Source organism: Podarcis vaucheri (genome assembly GCF_965113315.1).
Source record: "Podarcis vaucheri genome assembly, chromosome: 13".
NCBI classification, from domain to species: domain Eukaryota; kingdom Metazoa; phylum Chordata; class Lepidosauria; order Squamata; family Lacertidae; genus Podarcis; species Podarcis vaucheri.
In genome coordinates, this window is record NC_138751.1 from 55580665 (window position 1) to 55598737 (window position 18073).

At 41.8% G+C, this 18073-nt stretch overlaps 1 protein-coding gene across 9 annotated transcripts in view; it reads right to left on the bottom strand.

The window, feature by feature from the left end:
* LOC309516258 (poly(rC)-binding protein 3-like) overlaps nt 1-18073 on the bottom strand; it is a 185549-nt gene that overhangs the window by 90440 nt on the left and 77036 nt on the right. The window contains exon 1 of one of the 9 annotated variants that reach the window (XM_082195005.1): nt 15657-15678. The exons of 7 other annotated variants lie outside the window; for them this stretch is intronic. The gene's annotated coding sequence lies outside the window, so the exon portion shown is untranslated. Of the gene's footprint in view, nt 1-12445; nt 12503-15656; nt 15679-18073 lie in introns of those variants that run through there. One more of the 9 variants, XM_082195001.1, reaches the window with a different exon arrangement.

Below are 18073 nucleotides of genomic sequence, written 5' to 3' on the forward strand. Positions count from 1 at the left end.
CCAGTATTCTCTCCCCAATTACTAGAAAGAATGAAAGAAGAAAATTATTCAAATACGCAAATAAAATAAGGAGGACAGATTATTAAAAGTACAGGAATAATGGATAGTGCTAGAAGCATTCAGGGCACCACCAAAGAAAGAGCGACTAATTAAAGGGAGGGCAAGGACTCAAGGACCCAGAAGGGGACATTTGCAACCAGCCAATAGTCATTCTTCTGCTACTTTCAGACAAACTGAGACCAACCCTTCTTCCAATCATTCTTGGCCCTGTCGGTGGTTCCCTTCCTTCCACATGTTTTTGGCCACGGGGGTCTATGGTCCAATGTGCAATTGACTGCCTGCACCCATCCCAGAACCTCACCCACATCCTTGAGCTTTATCAGGTGAAACTCATCCATTAACACCTGACCAGACAGCATTCTCCACACCCCTGGGGAACTGACTTACAACAGTAGTGGAGTCCAAGTTCCTAAGTATACAGTCATACCTTGGTTATCAAACGGAATCCATTCCGGGAGTCTGCTTGACTCCTGAAACCGTTCAAAAACCAAGGCACAGCTTCCAAAGGGCTGTAGGAGCTTCCTGCACTCAAGCGGAAGCTGCATCAGACGTTCAGCTTCCAAAAAACGTTCAAAAACCGGAACACTTACTTCTGGGTTTTCAGAGTTTGGAAGCCAAAATATCTGAATGTTCCACCACCTTGAGGTTTTTTCTACAATTAAGTGGTATATAATTTTTATGAAATAAATTCATTTGGCGTCTTCTTCCACTTGCTGTCTTCCAAGCAGAAAGCAAAAAAACAACAACTTGGGATAAATAGGGGAAAGTGCTGTTAAATCAAGCAGGGCCACAAGGGAGGTGGGAAATCCAACACTACATTGCCATTTGCATGGCAGCTGTAGAAAATGGTTTTAGCAGTGCACCAGCTCCTAACAAACAGCAACTACAGCAAAGACAGCCAGAGCCAGAAATAAGCCATTGGGTGGAATAAATGGGTGGGTCACCAGGACGGCTCCATATGGAGGTTTGGGGACACGCAGGTGTTGGAAATGTTAGAGCAGAAGTGTTTTGTTTTTCCCCCAGCAGGACCCAGGGCCCATGAGCCACAGGTGGGGGAGTTTTAAAATTGTGGGCTCATAAAGGCAGAGAGAGTGTGGACAGAGGTGCCAACTAGAATAATATATGGGCGGCATGTAAGCCCCACTCTGCATAATCAATCACATGACACAGCACAAGCACACCATTTGAATGGCACTGCCCATCAACTTGGGGGGGGGGATAGATGCCTCAAATATTTTAGAGGGGGCGAAGAGACCTTGGTCCCTAGGAGTTGGCTCCTGTGGGGTGGTGGCAGAGCTCACTTCCAGGCTTATCCCAACGATTGTGTCTACTGGTCATTGACTGTAATAAATATATACATACACACACCTGCAATGGCCGTGGCCTCTCACCTGCACCGCAGGACACAAGTCCAAGCTTCTGAGCCCCTCCATTATAAGGAAACTTTGTTGCCCCTTGGAGATGATCTCTGAGCAACAAAAGGTGGGGAAATGCAGACAGGTAACTGCAGCGATGTTTCCTCCTTGCCCTTCTGTGACTTACAGCAAAAAGGTAAAGAAAGGAGGGATCAGGACAAGGCACGGAGCAGGCAAATAGACTGCAATAAGCTAAGCTGGCTGACTGGTTGCTTTACGTAGGTGGAAATGAAGCTTCAAATGCCCACTTCAAACAGCCCACCCCTGCTTTTGTACAGTTCTCCGCAGAGCTGGCCGGCTCATGAGGTGGGGTGAAGCAGCTGCCTTGGGCGGTGGAAACTCAAGAGGTGGAAATTCAAGGTGCTGGTGTGCAAATCCCAAACAGCTTGGGGCCAGGATACCTAAAATATCATCTCACTGCTCATATACCCAGCCAGTAACTTCACTCTGTCTGATCTGTATGATCACCAGGTCTTAGCATGGTGGAGCATCTCTTTGGAACTCCATCCTGTTACAACCGATATTCAGAGGCATAATGCCTCCAACAGTGAAGGATGGATACAGCCATCATGGTGGGTAGCCATTGTGAATTTGCCTACCCCTTTAAAGCCACGCAAGATGGTGGTCATCACTACCGTGTGTGGAAATGAATTCCACAGCTGAAACTATGTGTTGTTTGAAAAAGTACTTTCCTAAGGCTTTCCCCTGACTTGTCACTCAGGGCTCTGGGACTGGCAAAAGAAATGATATTCTTTGGGGCTTGCTGGATTCTCACACCCGGAGTCCTGGAACTCTGCAGCAAGGCCAGCTGGTGCAGAAACAGGCAATGTCCTGGTTCAAGCTCAGGGCAGGGCCAGGTTTGCTTTTTAACAAGGCATGTTAGCGGAGGGTTATGAGGCAGGACCTGACTCTGCTGGTTTCCACACAGCTTAAGGTTGACTGGAGGTCAAATGAAAACGCTTCTTTGACTAAAGAAAATTATTGAAGAAGAGGCAGCAGCTATTCTGACAACACCTATATTTAACATCAATATAGCTTGTTTCAGGCTGCCAGAAGATACTTGGCTAAATTTGGGCTGGGAAATAAAAGCAGGAATCTTCAGATGAACAGCATCCACACACATCAGTGACAGTTTACCTTGGTTCCTGCAAAGGATTTTTGGGATAACTAAAACACAGGTGTGTTCATCATTCCCATAATGTGGTTAATCCCAACTAGGGCACCACACCTTTGCTATCCCTCATGTCCTGCCCTGCCCTGCCCCATCCCATCTCCTTTCTTTTCTACATTCCCAAAATATGTTATTTGATTGTTATTTTTTCTGAAAAGTCACTGGAACAATCCCCTAGTCCCAATACCTACTGCAACTAAACCAAGTGCCAATAGCTACATAATCATATGTTTTATTTGTTTATGATATTTGTAATACAGGGCTGGTGTGCATCAGATATGAATTCAGGTATCCATCAAGATACCAATACAACACAACCTCAATGGTTATAATAAATATTTAAGAACAATGATAGACAGGAATAAAATAAATCATAATGCAAACTAAGCATAACCACTTGAAATCCCTGGGCAAATAAAAATGTTTAAATCTGGTGCCGAAGTAATTATAATGCTGGAACTAGTTGTATCACTTTGGGGTGGGCACTCCAGAGGAGTTACCAGGTACCATGGAACTTGCCTCCCATTTAAAAGTAAGAAGCAGCGCTTTGCATTGGAATTTGCACTTGGAAACAAATAGGCAGCCTCTGTTTACTATAGGATATCCTTCCCTCTTGACTCTGATTTACCATGTTGTTGTTGTTTAGTCGTTTAGTCGTGTCCGACTCTTCGTGACCCCATGGACCAGAGCACGCCAGGCACTTCTGTCCTCCACTGCCTCCCGCAGTTTGATCAAACTCATGCTAGTAGCTTCAAGAACACCATCCAACCATCTCATTCTCTGTCGTCCCCTTCTCCTTGTGCCCTCCATCTTTCCCAACATCAGGGTCTTTTCCAGGGAGTCCTCTCTTCTCATGAGGTGGCCAAAGTATTGGAGCCTCAGCTTCACGATCTGTCCTTCCAGTGAGCACTCAGGGCTGATTTCCTTCAGAATGGAGAGGTTTGATCTTCTTGCAGTCCATGGGACTCTCAAGAGTCTCCTCCAGCACCATAATTCAAAAGCATCAATTCTTCGGCGATCAGCCTTCTTTATGGTCCAGCTCTCACTTCCATACATCACTACTGGGAAAACCATGGCTTTTACTATACGGACCTTTGTTGGCAAGGTGATGTCTCTGCTTTTTAAGATGTTGTCTAGGTTTGCCATCGCCTTTCTCCCAAGGAGCAGGCGTCTTTTAATTTCGTGACTGCTGTCACCATCTGCACTGATCATGGAGCCCAAGAAAGTAAAATCTCTCACTGCCTCCATTTCTTCCCCATCTATTTGCCAGGAGGTGATGGGCCCAGTGGCCATGATCTTCGTTTTTTTGATGTTGAGCTTCAGACCATATTTTGCTCTCTCCTCTTTCACCCTCATTAAAAGGTTCTTTAATTCCTCTTCACTTTCTGCCATCAAGGTTGTGTCATCTGCATATCTGAGGTTGTTGATATTTCTTCCGGCAATCTTAATTCCGGCTTGGGATTCATCCAGCCCAGCCTTTCGCATGATGAATTCTGCATATAAGTTAAATAAGCAGGGAGACAATATACAGCCTTGCCGTACTCCTTTCCCAATTTTGAACCAATCAGTTGTTCCATATCCAGTTCTAACTGTAGCTTCTTGTCCCACATAGAGATTTCGCAGGAGACAGATGAGGTGATCAGGCACTCCCATTTCTTTAAGAACTTGCCATAGTTTGCTGTGGTCAACACAGTCAAAGGCTTTTGCATAGTCAATGAAGCAGAAGTAGATGTCTTTCTGGAACTCTCTAGCTTTCTCCATAATCCAGCGCATGTTTGCAATTTGGTCTCTGGTTCCTCTGCCTCTTCTAAATCCAGCTTGCACTTCTGGGAGTTCTCGGTCCACATACTGCTTGAGCCTTCCTTGTAGAATTTTAAGCATAACCTTGCTAGCATGTGAAATGAGTGAAATTGTGCGGTAGTTGGAGCATTCTTTGGCACTGCCTTTCTTTGGGATTGGAATGTAGACTGATCTTCTCCAATCCTCTGGCCACTGCTGAGTTTTCCAAACTTGCTGGCATATTGAGTGTAGCACCTTAACAGCATCATCTTTTAAAATTTTAAACAGTTCAGCTGGAATACCATCACTTCCACTGGCCTTGTTATTTGCAGTGCTTTCTAAGGCCCATTTGACTTCACTCTCCAGGATGTCTGGCTCAAGGTCAGCAACCACACTACCTGGGGTGTATGAGACATCCATATCTTTCTGGTATAATTCCTCTGTGTATTCTTGCCACCTCTTCTTGATGTCTTCTGCTTCAGTTAGATCTTTACCACTTTTGTCCTTTATTATGGTAATCTTTGTACGAAATGTTCCTTTCATATTTCCAATTTTCTTGAACAGATCTCTGGTTCTTCCCATTCTGTTGCTTTCCTCTATTTCTTTGCATTGCTCGTTTAAGAAGGCCTTCTTGTCTCTCCTTGCTGTTCTTTGGAAATCTGCATTCAATTTCCTGTATCTTTCACTATCTCCCTCGCATTTTGCTTGCCTTCTCTCCTCCGCTATTTGTAAGGCCTCGTTGGACAGCCACTTTGCTTTCTTGCATTTCTTTTTCATTGGGATGGTTTTAGTTGCTGCCTCCTGTATAATGTTGCGAGCCTCCATCCATAGTTCTTCAGGCACTCTGTCCAGCAAATCTAAATCCTTAAACCTGTTCCTCACTTCCACTGTGTATTCATAAGGGATTTGGTTTAGATTGTATCTTACCTGTCCAGTGGTTTTTCCTACTTTCTTCAGTTTAAGCTTGAATTTTGCTATAAGGAGCTGATGATCTGAGCCACAGTCAGCTCCAGGTCTTGTTTTTGCTGACTGTATAGAGCTTCTCCATCTTTGGCTGCAGAGAATATAATCAATCTGATTTCGATGTTGCCCATCTGGGGATGTCCATGTGTAGAGTCGTCTCTTGTGTTGTTGGAAAAGCGTGTTTGTGATGACCAGCTTGTTCTCTTGACAGAACTCTATTAGCCTTTGCCCTGCTTCGTTTTGATCTCCAAGGCCAAACTTGCCAGTTGTTCCTTTTATCTCTTGATTCCCTACTTTAGCATTCCAATCCCCTATAATGAGCAGAACATCCTTCTTTGGTGTCACTTCGATAAGGTTTTGTAAGTCTTCATAGAACTGGTCAATTTCAGTTTCTTCAGCACCAGTAGTTGGTGCATAAACTTGGATTACTGTGATGTTAAAAGGTCTGCCTTGGATTCGTATCGAGATCATTCTATCATTTTTGAGACTGCATCCCAGTACAGCTTTCGCCACTCTTTTGTTGACTATGAGGGCCACTCCATTTCTCTTACGGGTTTCTTGCCCACAGTAGTAGATATGGTAGTCATCCGAACTGAATTCGCCCATTCCCGTCCATTTTAGCTCACTGATGCCCAGGATGTCAATATTTATTCTTGCCATCTCATTTTTGACCACATCCAACTTACCCAGGTTCATGGTTCTTACATTCCAGGTTCCTATGCAATATTTTTCTTTACAGCATTGGACTTTCCTTTCGCTTCCATGCATATCCACAACTGAGCGTCCTTTCGGCTTTGGCCCAGCCGCTTCATCAGCTCTGGATCTACTTGTACTTGTCCTCCGCTCTTCCCCAGTAGCATGTTGGACACCTTCCGACCTGAGGGGCTCATCTTCCAGTGTCATAACTTTTATATGCCTGTTGTCTTTGTCCATGGAGTTTTCTTGGCAGGGATACTGGAGTGGCTTGCCGATTCCTACTCCAGGTGGATCACGTTTGGTCAAAACTCTCCACTATGACCTGTTCATCTTGTGTGCCCTGCTCGGCGTAGTTCATAGCTTCCCTGAGTTCTTCAAGCCCCTTCGCCACGGCAAGGCAGTGATCCATGAAGGGGCTGATTTACCATACATTTCCTTAAACTTCATCTTTTGCTTCTCTTTCACTGTTTTAGGCTACAAGCCTCCAGGGGCAGTGGCTTGCTCAACCCGTAAAGCACCAAATAAATAAATAAAAACAGCAGATGGTTGTTTTTTTGAGAGGGGGGTTATCTATTTCTGTGTAATAATTATTTGCCAAAGTCCAATAAAGCACCCAAAACATGTATGATTTAACCATAGACTATTGAGCATGATGCCTCATGGAAGTGAGTTGTGGGCAACTTGTAACTGCCAAGAGTGATGCCTCAGGATCAGGAAGATTGTGGACGTCACATGGCAGGACAGAGTCTCAGATAAAGATGTGCTCTCCCAAGCCCACATTCGCAGCATGTTTGTACTCCTGGCTTGGTAATGTCCACAGAACGGGAGATAGCAAGATCCCCAAGGATGTGTTCTATGAGGCGCTGGCTTCAGGCAACAAGCCCATTGGCTGACCAACTCTGTGTTACAAAGATGTCTGCAAATGTGATGTGAAGGCTGGGCAACATCAACCCCACCATATGAAGCCAACCCTGAAGCCAGCTCCATAGAGCACATCCTTCGGGATCCTGCCATCTTCTATTCCCTTGCAGATGACTGCAGTGCCTGGAGACAGTCAGGTCATGTATGTACACTAGAGACCAGAGGAGAAATGACTGCTGGGAGGAGCGCAGAGAGAAGAAATGTCATGGTGCAACTGCAGCTTCACTGCTGGATGCCTTCATCTGCCCCAGATGCAGCAAAACATGTCTCTCCCTTATCAGTCTCTATAGCCACAGCAAGTGCTGTAACTCTCCCATGGTTTGACTTCAGTCCCAAAGGTGCACTCCTCCATTGTCTCCCAAGGCAGACAGATACCAACAGCTATTATGAAGAAAAAGCTTGGATCTGCAGTGTAATGTAGCCATATTCAGAAGTATTTGCATGCCAAATCTGCATGCTGGGTTGCCCCACCTCCTGGTGTCCATGTGTACAGCATGAATGTATGAACAAAGGAAGCCCTAGTGCACATAGCTAAACATATGAAGGTACCCACAAGCTCCAAACCCTGCAAGATTGGGGTAAAGCCGTACACGCAGCAAGACTTTGGCTTGGCAAAATTTCAGGCTGTATGGACAGGTGCCAGGCAGGCGGGAACGCATAATATCTTTCACATTTTGTACAGTAAAATAGATCCATCAAATGATGAGTGCCAGTTCTTTCAGTGCATTTTCTAAAACAGAGTCCGCTCACGTTCATTCAGTAATGCTTCACGAACAGAAATGGCCAAACATTGGCAAGTTGCTTATCAGTTACAGTGATAGCTCGGGTTAAGTACTTAATTTGTTCCGGAGGTCCATACTTAACCTGAAACTGTTCTTAACCTGAAGCACCACTTTAGCTAATGGGGCCTCCTGCTGCCGCCACGCGATTTCTGTTCTCATCCTGAAGCAAAGTTCTTAACCTGAAGCACCATTTATGGGTTAGCGGAGTCTGTAATCTGAAGCGTCTGTAACCTGAAGCGTATGTAACCCGAGGTACCACTGTAAAATCAGAAAGTCACAAACTCCCTATTTAGATCCTATGTCAGGCAATGCTTGGAGCAAAACACAGAACAATCTTCAGTCTTAGTATGAGTCTGAAAATATTAAAAACATCAGCACATATCTCACAAATCTGTTATGAAGTACACTTGTTCCGTTGGCAATCACAAAATGTTCACCACCCCCAAAAACAGATATAAGTACTAACTCAGTACTCATACCCTCCTAACATATGTTGTCTGAACAAATAATACTTTTCATTTGGACTTGATGGCCCTTGTGGTCTCTTCCAACTCTATGATTCTATGATTCTATGATTCTATGATTTACGTGGCGCTTCAGAATATTCAAAGCATTTGATGTACATATTCCTAGTAATCTTTAAAACAGGCGTGAAAGGTATTACATCACTATATACATAGGTAGGGAGAAAGGATGAGGATGAGAGATGGCGACTTGCCAACGGCAAGTGTGTGGCTGATGAGAGATTTAAAGTGGGGGCTTTGTGCTTAAATGGGTGGCTGAAATGGGCTCTGTGTTTATAGAGAGTATTTGTAACCTGCCCACTCATAAAAATATAATAGCAGTGTACAAAATGATGAAAATATCATAAATTTATAAAATACAGGGAACTTATGAAATAAGCAAAAATGCAGGTCTCTCAGGTTAATGAAGTGATATAGCTAGAACAAAAAAACTGCACAGTGAAAAGACCTTAATATTGATATGAAGTTTTCAATGAAGATTATACAAACTTTTTCTTTCCTTTCTATATTTTTATGTGGATTTTCAGTGTAGTTCTTTCGGTATTACATCTCTATCTTACTTTTAATGTTTTTCATAATAAAACAGAAAAAATCAATTGTCTTTATAAGGAAATTGGCTCAAGTGTTCTCTTCCAAGTTGAAAATATTATTTAAAAGCATTCAATATTCAGCGTGTAATACAAAATGAAGTTTTGTTTCTATGACTGTGCAAGGAAGGGGCTGCCTTCTCAGACAGGCTAGTAGAAGCACATCACCGGTTTGAATGGCGCTGAAGGAAGCAACGTGGACATTTGAATGAAGCCAGAAAAGGGGAAAGAAGTCTGGCTTTTCCAGTGGGATTGTGAAAGCAAGCTTTGGACAGCGGCACAGGGTTGCTTTTGCAAGACTGGCATCAAATGGCTCAGTTCAACTTGCAAACTGGTAACTCTCCAGCAGACTCTCCTAACATGGAAAGCAATCCTGTCCAAGGTTACCCCTGAAACTCTCTGCTACTTAGAGAAGGAGGGACAAGTTTTCATATATGATCTGCTTTTCACTTTTGTTCTGTTTATAATCTTAATTTTTTTAAAAAAATAAAAAGCCTTTCTCCTCGTAGGGAAGATGATGGTCGAAACAATGAAACATGTTCCTGTATACAGATTTCTCTTGCCCATTGATATCCCTTTTTAAAGTAACATTTAAAAAAGAAATCTGTGATGTCATTGGAACAATCAGATTTCCTGCTTTACATACTGTATAGTTACTACTATTCTAAACACTCTCTCCATTTAATTTATGACTCTGAAGGGCAGCTCAAAATTAGATGCATTTGGGTTCAAAATCTGACATGAGAAACTAGGAGGAAAAAACCTACATGTGGAAAATTTGCCTTCCACACTACATATCCCTTTAATATGTTTCATTTGATAAGCAAGAAGTCACCACTGTCAAATCATATTGCATTACAGTTCTTTCCTTTAACATGTTCTTGGGGGAAATAGTGGATTATGCTATTTTCTTTGTCTGAATAAAATGTTTCAGATGTAGAGATAAAGATGTTCTCAGCTGAGCCATTAAACAGTGAAGTAAAATGAATCAACAGAGCAGAAGTAGCAGATTTAATTACTGCTTAGAGGTAGGAAGGAGAACTAATTACAGTGTTCATAAGCCACATGTCAATCTCCTCCTTAACCATGTGTTTTGATTATGCTGAGAGAGGCAGACTCAGCAGCAACACACAATGGTATAAAATATTTTCACAACAGAACTTTGTAGCAAGTTAAAAATGGAATTTCTGCAGAGGAAGGTTGGTTTCGGATAGTTTGTCCTGCTCATTAACTCAATAATTGAACAGTTTTGTTACATGAGCAGTGCTCAATTAAAAAATGATAACAATAATAATAATAATGTGGATCTATTCAATGAGTAACAAATCATCAAGTTACAAGAGACACAGCCAGAGCTGCTTTGCATGCTACACAGAACTGGGGAGAAGCAGAGTTGGTATCTGCTCTCCATGTCTCCACGTTGCCGGGAGAGATGTCTTCTGACCTCCAAACTGGAAGAATGAGCATATTCCCTCTTCACACGTGACCAAGACAAACCGCAGCAGCTCTTGAAGCTTCTGTGGAAAGCTTCTTACAAGAAAACTGGCCATCAGGACAGAATGGACAGTAATTATGTGAAGCCCACATTCAGGCAAGATGAGTTAGCAGCAATGATCCAAGTTTCTTTCATCATGGACATGCCAACAATTCCGACCTCTGTATTTTTGTTAGCGCAGAGAAGTGTCATGGGGTCCTGCATTTTTCCTACTGTCCTAGTGTGTTTCTCTGTGTTAAGAATGTGCCATTAAGTGTGTGTCTGGTCCCATCCTCTTTTGAAATGTGCTCTCTGATAGATTTCCACCAAGCGAATGTGGCACCTAGTTTAGTGCAAAAGTGAATGAGTTCAGGCAGCAAATGTTGAGGGAGGGGATCTCCCCTTCCAGAGTTTCCAAAAAACTATGGTTCCATTACATTACCTTCCTATCTGTAAAAAGAAGAAGAAAGAAATACAAGCTTTGCATATACTCTACATAAGCAGCACTGACTGAATTTACAAAGCAAGTGACTAACTGTGACAGTGGGAGTAAGACTCAGAAGTAAAAATTACTGTGTTTCGAGTATAAAGAGCTAGATAATATTTATTCACTGCTACCAAGCTAAAAATAATTCAATAATACCAACAGCTCTTTTCCAGAGATCAGAGGCTTGTATGTGCATTTATACATTTTTATTTTGTTTTTCTTCTGTTACAAATAAAATACTATTTGTTATATGGTCACAAAAATATTTGCATAAGGCAAAGGAAGAGCCTTGGGTGAAATATTAATCTTTGGAAGATGTTTTTAAGTCCCAAAAAGCTTTGACAACCAGTCAGTGAAAACACTCATCCTATCCATTTATAGTTTGAAAGAAGAATGTATATACAGCAGAGAAGAACCTACAATCCCAGAATCACATTGCAAGTATTTGGAGGTGGAGATCAAGCATAAATTGGTGCAAGGGGAAGAAATGGAGGCAGTGAGAGATTTTACTTTCTTGGGCTCCAGGATCACTGCAGATGGTGACAGCAGCCACGAAATTAAAAGACGCCTGCTTCTTGGGAGAAAAGCAATGACAAACCTAGACAGCATCTTAAAAAGCAGAGACATCACCTTGCCAACAAAGGTCCGTATAGTTAAAGCTATGGTTTTCCCAGTAGTGATGTATGGAAGTGAGAGCTGGACCATCAAGAAGGCTGATCGCCGAAGAATTGATGCTTTTGAATTATGGTGCCGGAGGAGACTCTGGAGAGTCCCATGGACTGCAAGAAGATCAAACCTCTCCATTCTGAAGGAAATCAGCCCTGAGTGTTCACTGGAAGGACAGATCCTGAAGCTGAGGCTCCAATACTTTGGCCACCTCATGAGAAGAGAAGACTCCCTGGAAAAGACCCTGATGTTGGGAAAGATGGAGGGCACAAGGAGAAGGGGACGACAGAGGACGAGATGGTTAGACAGTGTTCTCGAAGCTACCAGCATGAGTCTGACCAAACTGCGGGAGGCAGTGGAAGACAGGAGTGACTGGTGTGCTCTGGTCCAGGGGGTCACGAAGAGTCGGACACGACTAAACGACTAAACAACAACAAAATGAATAAAGGATGCAGAACACTCCCTTGGATCTGGGAACAATGCAGATTGCATTGCTGGGGTAACAGGAAGCATCAGGTATTTATTTACTGGTGCAGCTGGAGCCTGAAACTAACAGGAAGAATGGCTTCCACAGGTTTTTATTCACTCATGCTGGGAGGACGGAGGGGGGATGCAGCAGCGTACCTGGGGGGGGGGCCTGGAGTTTCGTTCTGTGTCCATCAGCTTGTGGGCGATGGAGACCATTCTCTGGAAGCGTAGCCCTGTGAAGGAAGGACTTGGTGTCCTCCTGGCAGAGGTGGGGAATGGATGCCCAATGCCCCTGCCCTGACATTGCTCCCAAAGAAAGCTTGGCCCACCCACTTCAGGACTAGAGCATCTCCTTTCTGCTCTCATGCAGGAAGGTTCTTCTCCCATTCTCTGTTGACACTCAACTTGGAGGGTGTTCTCCCAGCCCCAGGCAAATATTTCCATCCTCCTACCTGTTCTATTTACACAGAGTGCTTCTGCAGGAGCCACAGCGGTGGACAAAGGAGATCCTGGAAGAAAGAAGGTATCCTTGAAGCATGGCAGAACTCTAGGCTAAGGGCTGCTTCAAGGGAAGAATCCCTGAACATGTGAATGGTCTATCACAGAGCAAATTCAACTTGAAAAAAAAAAAACAATTCACGTACTTTCGTAAACCAAGAAAATCTTTTAATGAAAATTATTTCAAACAAACCCACAAATGAAAATGGTTCTAGGACTAAGCCTTGGTTTGGAAGGTTTGCAAAAGTCAGCCCAGGGATTCCTTGTCTGGTACAGTTCTGCAGCTTCTCCTTTCATTGATATCCCAATTAATCCACCCTCATGGATGACTCGTCCTGCCCCCCAGGAGCAGGGCACCTGAGCAGCTAGCTACATTGCTGGGGAATGCAGCAAGAAACCTACCCTTAATAGTCTCTGTTTTTCTCAATCACTCCTCCTCCCTCCTGAACACAGGTAATAAGCACAAATAGGAGAGTCTTGAGCTAAACCCTTTGTCTGCAATGTGCTAGTTTTCTACTAGCAAGGCCTTTTTTTTTTTTACATGGAAGAGCATGAAAAATGAGATACCACCTGCAACTGGTACAATCCACTGTGGGCAAAAACAAGTAATCTTAACAATTCCAGTCAGGTTTAAGGTGTTTAATGAAAATCTTGGTGTAGTAGATGGAGAAACTTGCATAGAATAGTCCTTCTATCCATGAATTAGCAATGAGAGCAGGGAGGTAAAGAGAATTAAAAGGGGAAATAGTAAACAGGCTTGAACTGGGTATGCAGTAACAAAAAGATATAAACTAAATAACCAGAGAAAGGAGGGGAGGGAAATTGAGGGAAATGCAAATTGATAGTGTAAAGGTGTGTTTTTTTGTTAAATATATTTGTAAAATGATAAAATGAAAGATAAAATGTAAAAAAAGCAATGAGAGCAATAATATTTTTATTGTTAAGGCCAGTGATGAAAGCTGTTATATTTGTATATATTTATAGCCTCCCCACCAACAGAACAATGGAACAATTTAGTGACGCTTCAGTCCTATGTACACACTTATCTATATACACTTAATCCCATTCAATTCAATCCTGTAGATATATACAGTATTGTGCTGTGTGTATGTATTAATTCAGCACTATTTTTTTCCATCATCCTGATAGCCACAGCCATTTACTTTCAATGACAGTAAGAACAAAGATGATAAAGTTTCAATTCCCCCCCAAAAAAGTAAATTTTAACAAAGCAATTAAGACCCAAATATGACACACAAAGATGCTCATTTTCCATGTGAGATTAACACATGCTTCACTGCAGTTTTTATTCAGCTAAATAACTGAATGAAATTAATTCTTGCAGCCACACTAATTGCTACCCCTTCAGTCCAGTATTTGGGCTGAGCAATTTTTTTGGGGGGGGAGGGAGGGGAGAGAATCCTCACCCTTTAGGAATGGATGAATTTAAAGAATTTTCATCTTAACTATAAGGTTCTTTTCTTCTTCCTAGGACATCAGATTGTTATTATGTTATGATGTAGGATTCTCTTCCAGGAATGGGGCCAGAGAAGTTGAATCATGACTTGAAGTAACAGCAAAAAATAAAATAAAATAAAATAAAAAAAAAGGGGATGGAGTGGGGGCTCAGCTACTCTGTATCTTAGGTAGATGAAATGGCTCAGGACTGCAATACCTCAAGGACTGCCTCTTCCCATATAAACTGACCCAGACTCTGCACTCATCATCTGACACCCTTCTTCGCGTTCCTCCTTCACAAGAGGCCCAGACGGTGGAAACGCAAGAACAGGGCCTTTTCTGCAGTGGCTCCCCATTTGTGGAAGGCTCTCCCCAGGGAGGCTCACCTGGTGCCTTCATTAAGTGCCAGGCAAAAACTTTCCTCTAGAACCAGGTTGTTGGCCTTTAACTATCTGTGCCCCTTTAGAAGTGGGTGGGGTGTTTTTAATGTATTTCTCTTTCTTCAGGTTTTCATGCATCTCTGTGGGGCTTGTTGTCTGTCTGTTGGTTGCTTTGTAAGTTGCTTTTGGGTGCCTTCAGGCAGATAAAGCAACTAACAAATTTAATTAATAACAACAACAAAATAATTCGCCAAAACCAGTAGTGTAATGCAGACATGATACCTACAATGGCTAGAATACAACTTAGCTTTAAAATTGCCTCAGCTGCATGCTTAAGACTCACACTCAATACAGACAGCACAGAAATGCAAAGGTACTGCCATGTGTGAAAATGGTATTTTCAGCAACCTACAATTTGTGTTTCTTTCTAGAGCTGTAATTAGTATCAGCAAAGATCTCTCTCTGATCATCAAACTTGCTTCGTAACCAAGTAATACCTTAATAAAGAAGGGCGCTAGTGCTCGGCGTGTGTTAAATTCAGGGCTCAGTAATTTGCTATCTTTTCTAGATCAGGAAATGATTGGCTTATCAGATTTGGAGAAACAAACACCTCCAGCTTCAACAAAAACATTGATTATAACAAAACATATTGCAGCACCTGCTGTAATTAGGGCAAGTACAGATTAGGATCAGCAGCACTTGTCTATAACAATTAAGCGTCATACTGTGCAATAAAAGCTACCTATTTATAGACTATTTATTTCCTGATCTTTACTTATTCTCATACCACTGCTATCACCCCTGCTTATTTGTTAGTTCAGACCAATATAGCTTCACAATGGAAAAAGTTTGCAAAAGCAGTGCTTAATCCATCCAAAATAGAAAGCATCAATAAAAGTCATTTTGATATCATTTTTTCATGTAATTAGAATATACATGGTGGAAGAAACTTAATATTTCCAATATTAAACAGCAACAGCTGTCTCAAAACATTTTGGAGACTTTAGAAATTCATAAAATACCACTAAGGGTACGCAGCATTTCCCCCGACAATTATAAAATTCAGTAAGCATTCACTCTAAAAAGAGACACTTTAGAATTTGTTCAACAATATTATGTATGCGCCATAAGAATTTAGATGAGATTTCTGTTCACCCATCTTTATTACTTTCCCTTTACCAAATAAGACTACCCTGAAAATAGCTGACTGCAGGTTTATATATAGTCTGCTAGCTAGAGGGATCACAAGCTCTATCCATCTCGCAACGTAATGCCTTTGCCTACAAGAACCCCATATATCTGTGTCATTGCGCAGCCATAGTCTCACCTCTGGCTCTCCATCTGAATGAAGACTGGCTTCTGCCGTGCTCACAGGACTGGCATTCAGAACCCCAACACCCATTCTGCCTGCCACCACATGATGCCCAGCATCACACAGTAGTGGCAAGCCTAAAAGCATCGTTCCCGGAGCATATTGGGGGGGGGGGCAAGCCCAGCCTTCTTAGTGGCTGTGACTTATAATGCCATTAGAAAGAAACACAAATAATAGAAAGCCAAATATTGAAGCCCATAATAACAGAAAGCCAAATGTTGATACAAAATGGAGAAAAGTGATACCATCTTCTATGGCTTGGGGAAAGTAACATTTAGAGCATTGTTCTTGATTGCTTCCAAGCAGCAGACTCCACGAGCCTTTTTTCTGAAAGGCCTTTTCTATCAGTATCTTTATTTTTTAATATCCTTACATGTGACTCCAGCATAATGGTGCTAGGATTACTGAAGAAGCAATGCTTTTAGATTTCTTTTACTGTACCGTCACCTTGGGAGCTCTTATTGAAGGTTCTCTTTCTACACAAAAGGAGCATTTGCCCCACCCTCTCAAAGGACAGAAGCCTATTCCAATGGCAAAGTAGCGTTCTTTAGCACGGCTTCCATTGCCTGTATACTGGAGAGTGACAGCACCTGTTCACTGGAAAGTTCTGCTCTTACTGAGATGAAGCACTATGTGGATGGAGCACATGAAAATGCTGAGAAAGTCAAGTACAAGGGGACCCTGAAGGACTATAAGGCTAGCATTTAATTTTTATAAGAAATAAATGTTTCAAAAAATACATAAGTGGAAAAAGGTACAATTAATTTTTGTGTGAAATAAATGTATGTTTTTAGTAATTACAGTGTACATATATTGTACATATTGCTGGCAGTATAAAGTAGATACTAAATATAAACATAAGGGACGCAGGTGGCACTGTGGTCTAAACCGCAGAGCCTAGGACTTGCCGATCAGAAGGTCTGCAGTTTGAATCCCTGCAACGGGGTGAGCTCGGTCCCTGCTCCTGCCAACCTAGCAGTTCAAAAGCACGTCAAAGTGCAAGTAGATAAATAGGTACCACTCCGGAGGGAAGGTAAACGGCATTTCCGTGCGCTGCTCTGGTTCACCAGAAGCAGCTTAGTCATGCTGGCCACATGACCGGGAAGCTGTACGCCGTCTCCCTCGGCCAGTAAAGCGAGATGAGTGCTGCAACCCCAGAGTCGGCCACGACTGGACCTAATGGTCAGGGGTCCCTTTACCTTTACCTAAATATAAACATAGATTGTTATAATAGAATTTTTTAATAATTATTTTTAAATATTAAATAATGGTGCATATTTTTAAATAGTTTGCTTGTACGGAATATTTTACACATTCACAGGCATATTTCATGCAGTCCACTACATTCAGAGCTACCGTTTGAATTCACTAGATGACTGTGCGGATCTGTTCAGTAATTGCTTCTGCATCCAATTCATCTAACAATTCATTTTCAGTGTGTAGCAACATGTATGATTCCAAGTTCACCTAAGACAGTGAATTTGTTAGCCCTGTCTTTATTATCTTTAGCTTTGAGAATGTCCTCTTACATTGGACAAGGAACTGATAGGGTGCAGATGACGTTATATGCTTTTAAATAAATATTGTATTGATTTTCCAGTATCGTTCCAAGTTCATTATAACAATGCCAATTTTATCCAATTAATACAATTGTTAAAACCAATTATTTATATACTGAATTATACAATTTAGTTAAAGAGGTCACCTCACGTGCTAGATTTGATGGGTTACGCTCTCTTTTCTGCTTTCCAAAATCTTAATAATTTCAATTACATTCCCTTCAAGACAGTAATCCCTTATACAACAGCTACAATCTTATGGTTTCAATTCATGTTAATATATTAAGTAATTTATGGAGTTTCAAGTGGGGTAAAGGTAAAGGGACCCCTGACCATTAGGTCCAGTCGTGGCCGACTCTGGGGTTGTGGCGCTCATCTCGCTTTATTGGCCGAGGGAGCCAGCGTACAACTTCCTTTTTTCTTTTCTTTTTTAAATAATATTTATTAGAGTTTCAAAAAAGTTACAAAAAAAAGAAAAAGAAAAAGAAAATAAAAAATAAAAAATAAAAAAGAGCAGAAAATACAAAATATAAACAATTAAAAACAATTCCATCTTTCCATGTCTTATCTTTCATTTACTTGTTTCCCTGACCTCCTCACACCTCCCTTTTTTGTATTCTAGTTCAATTAAATATTCCAGCAAATCCTTTCCGCTTAGTTTTTATCCTAATAATTTATCTTAGTGTACTATAACTTTACATTCTCATTTCACCACTTAAAAAATCAATTTTTACCTAATCTTTTATATCATTTCTGCTAAAACCACATTGCTTCATTCCAACATCCTTCTAACATTCCTGGATCTTGCAATGT